Raw genomic sequence first — 4,343 nt, 5'->3', positions numbered from 1 at the left:
AAAAAAAAAAATCCAACAAAAATCAATGGTTGAGCAAACCTGATGTATACTGGTACGAATGTGGGAGATGTAAACACAATCTGAGCAGGTAAATAACCATATAAGTTCTAACTTCAAAGTTTGAAATGACTGAAGGACTTAACCACATAAAGGTCTAGTGTTCATAGTTCCTGGGATTTTTCAGTTCTGTATGTTACTAAAAACATACATGTATTGTGCTGGGTATTTTGGCACCTAATCACACTAAATTTCTTATATATTGATAAGATTCTGGCGTGGGAATAGATTTAAAGTCTTATAAGAATATTGCATAATTTCAGGAAAGGTCAACTGGTACAAATGATAAGGACATTTTAAATGCTGAAGAGTAAGAAATGTTTGCTAAATGTCTAGATAGGCTGACTGCAATTCTGTCAAGCCTGGAAAAACTGCTTTCATTACTCTCGTGGAAGCTTTATTCACCAAGCTCACATGCTGGTAAACATACGTGAAAAACTAGGTCCTGTCCCAAGTTCCACTTCCAAAGTAATACCATCAGGCACCCATTTTACTGAATGCAACAGTTGTTTCTATGACCATTGGAGTCTTTGAAGGGCAAACGCATCTTAGGACGATACTTCTCCAAATACAAAAGCTCCACGTTGCTTTTGCCTTATGAACTGTACAACATCTTCATATTTCATTCCACCTTTAATTAATGCCAGGGCAACAAACACTGGAGCTCTTCCAAGTCCTGAAACACAACAGCAGTACAACAACCAGGTTCTTCATGAAAATTAATTTTTACAAGACTTAACCAGTCATCAACATTCTGGTTGGATGGCGGTGCACCATCATCAAAAGGCCAATCAAGAACATGGATGTCTTCTTTTTCCACAAGAGCAGTGTCATAAGTTGCTTCACACACTCTTACTATTGTGGTAATTCCATACTTCTTAACTTCCTCTATAAATTTATTTAAGGTCGCATTGTGTGTAATAAGAAATCTCATGTTCCTGTATGTGACTTCCACAGGAGCTGGATGGTTCATTTGAGTCATGTTGATTTTGTTTTAAAAATTCAATAGCGTTACAAAAGAATTTTTAAAAGTGAATACAGAAATGATGTAAAGAAACTGAAGTCTACTTCAAAATACTCCACTTGCAATTCTCAGTGCTTTCAGTATGGTGTTGGGAGTAATGGAAAATGAAATGAACCTCCTAACAAGAGGCAGCAATTCTTCAATCTAGTAATACTGAGGCAATAGAAAGGAAGTGCACTGAGGTTTACCCCATTCAGATCAGAACTCTTGAAAATTGCTCCGGGGATTTCAATTCAACACTTCTGTGTCTAGGTTAACCGCTCTTACGAGGGCTTCTTGGTGGAGTAGTAAGGAATTTCTACAGTTCACTTGTCTGTATAGGGGTCGTGCTGTGCCTGGCAGGAATCTCCACTGCCCTTCAGAAACTCCGTAAATGTAAAATGTGTGACCAAGAACATCATTGAAGATTGTGGCCTAATCATACAGCCGGTTCCCAGGCGGGGGCGACAGCGGGAGTGGCAGTGGCTGCAGGGCAGGGGGCTGCGGTGGTCTTCGCAGAGCGGCAGCAGTTCAGGCGGCGGGGGTGGGCACCAGGCTCTACCATCTTGATCACACTTTTTAATAATCTATTCTACTCATTGAGTCCTGGTGTGTCTCTGTGGGTTAATACGCTGGACTGTAAAGTTGGTTTGAACCACAGGTGGCTGATTCAAGCTCACCAGCTGCTCCTTGGAAACCCTATACAGGGTTGCTGTGGGTCAGGACTGATTTGAGGGCACTTAACAGCAATAACACATTCTACTCACCATCTTTAGTTTAGCCTTTCTAATTCACTGAATAGCCATGACATTACCTAGCTCAAAAAATTTAAATAACTACTAAATACTATCAGGATTTACCTCAAATTCCTTATTCTAGTGGTAGAATTCAATGTTGTTCTGGGTATGATTCTAGCTCTGCGACTAACTAGTTTTGTAAGTATGGTGAAATCATTAATTTTAGAAGATTTCATTTCTCTAAAGTGAAGTGCTTGCAAAAGAAAAATGGTAAAAAGAGATTTTCCAAAAGAAGTAAACCAAAAGGCCAATAAATAACGACTAGGTATGCAACCATAATGAGGTATCTCTAAATACCAGCAGGGTGAATCAAACAAAAAAGATAAACAATGCTAAACTTTGATAAGGATGTACAGCAACAGAAATTTTGATATATTTCTGGATTATGAGAAAGCTATTCTACTAGATATATATATACCCAACAAATGGCTTGTACAAGAATGCTCATGGCAACACCATATTAATAAAACAAACTTGAAGGGGCTTTAAATATCATAGAATGGATAAGTTAATTATCACATATTCACAAGTGGGTTTCTTGGAAAAATATTGTATCATGAGACCTTCTGACCTTCACACGAACCACTTAATTGGAGCCTTGGGTCCAGAATATGCCCTTATAATGGGTATTAGGCATGGAATCTCCCTCTGTCTCAGTTTCTTCTTCTTGTTCCTTATCAGGAAAATTACTTCCCCCTGGTACACAGAAAATTGATTTTGTACTGTTTACAGCTTAAAGCATGTGCATCACATGGTACCTGGCTAACCCTATTACCGTATCTGTTCCTGATGTAGAGGTCATGGGATCATTTGCCTGCAGCATGAAAGAAAGGAGCATATAGACTACTGGTTCTCTGTTGGTTGTGGTGCGAGATCCGCTGGCCTTGGAGGACTGAACTCACATGTAGAGCTGATTATTTTCTATCTCTTTTCTATATGGATAAAGCATTATTCTAACCAGCATCTGTGTGATTGTGGTGACCTTGGCTTGGCTGGATAGGAAGAGTATTCAGCAATGAGAATGCCTAATTGTGCACCATGAATCAGTATCACAAACATGATATTGAGTGAAAGAGGTCAGACACATATAGATGTCTACCATACGATTTCACTTCTATAGCGTGCATGAACAGGCAAACTCATGTGTGCTGTGGTTACTCTTGGAAGTTAGTAACTGGAAGGGGGCATGAAGAGAGTTCTGTGGTACTAGTGATGTTCTTTTTCTTGGTCTTGGCACTGGGTAAACAGGAGTGTTCAGTTTGAAAACATTTATCAAGCTGTATACCTATGATATTTGTACTTTTTATATATGACAACACCGTAGTAAACAAACTTCTCAAATCTCCCCAGATGATACAAAATACCTTTACACCTATGAAAATTGTATGAAAACCACTTCTCAATATTGACTAACATCAGAGAATGTTGAATCTAAAATAACTGAGTATATAAAGAAAAATCAACAAATCCCAGTGGTGTGCCCCTTCCCATGCTCCATTCTCACACCATAGGGGTTTGTGGTGAGTAAAGGCAGACCAGTAACAACTTGGGGAAGACAAATGAGTAATACCAGTGAAGAAAACCATGGGTAGGTTGGATCAATCAGCAGAAAGACTAAGTCTATGCTGAATCTGAAAATACTAAAACAGTAAATGGGCATTTAACAACATGATAGCAAAGAAAGGGATTTCAAAATACTCATGTTTTAAAGAGTCAGATATCATTACAAATAAAATAATGTTAGATGTGAAATTTACAGGGATAGACTCAGTTTAAAGGGGACCACCTGGCAGTCATAATTTAAAGGGATAGCTTTCTGGAGGCAAAAGCTTCTTGGGAAGAACAATGGAAAAAAGAATGAAGAAGCATCCTTTGGTAACTAGGTGCTGAAAGAGAAAGGGGAAACGGAAAAAAACTCCAAGAGAAACATAAGACTGGAATCGTCATAACCTTTCTTCCCCCACTAAACAAACAAATAAACCAACAAAAGATATTATTAAAGTACTTGAACTTTTCTAGGATGAAAGAAAAGGAATTAAACTAGAAATCATCTAAATCATCCCAATGTCATAAAAATGAACAAAAGAAACATAATGTTTACAGGAAAAGATTGCAGAAAAAACAGAAAATGAATTTGTACACAGCTAAGGAAAGTTTCCTTTCTGTAAAAAAAGTTATGAATCAGAAGAAAACTTTAGATCTATACTCCAAAAATAATTAAATATACTGGAACAAGGATTTAAGAATATGAAAAGTCGCTGTAAATCAGAAATTCAAAAATAAAAGCATCAATGGAACAAAAACCAGGGAGAAATAAAAGAGTTGATTGCAGAAAAAAAAAAAGAAAAAATATCTCATAAATGAAGAGTACCTTACAAGACACACAAGGAAGAATGGACTGTAAATCCCAAGTGATTTAAGGTGGGAGGAACCTCACAGTTGAGATAATGTCAGAAGGAAGCTTGAGAAATTAATTGAAAAACACA

At 37.5% G+C, this 4,343-nt stretch overlaps 1 pseudogene; it reads right to left on the bottom strand.

The window, feature by feature from the left end:
* Window positions 1-547: 547 nt before the first annotated feature.
* On the bottom strand, window positions 548-1,039 carry LOC102811679 (annotated as a pseudogene).
* Window positions 1,040-4,343: the final 3,304 nt, after the last annotated feature.

This window comes from Chrysochloris asiatica, unplaced genomic scaffold, assembly GCF_000296735.1.
Source record: "Chrysochloris asiatica unplaced genomic scaffold, ChrAsi1.0 scaffold00011, whole genome shotgun sequence".
NCBI lineage: Eukaryota > Metazoa > Chordata > Mammalia > Afrosoricida > Chrysochloridae > Chrysochloris > Chrysochloris asiatica.
Note: the sequence above shows the minus strand (reverse complement) of the source record. Positions and strands in the feature narration are given on the sequence as shown.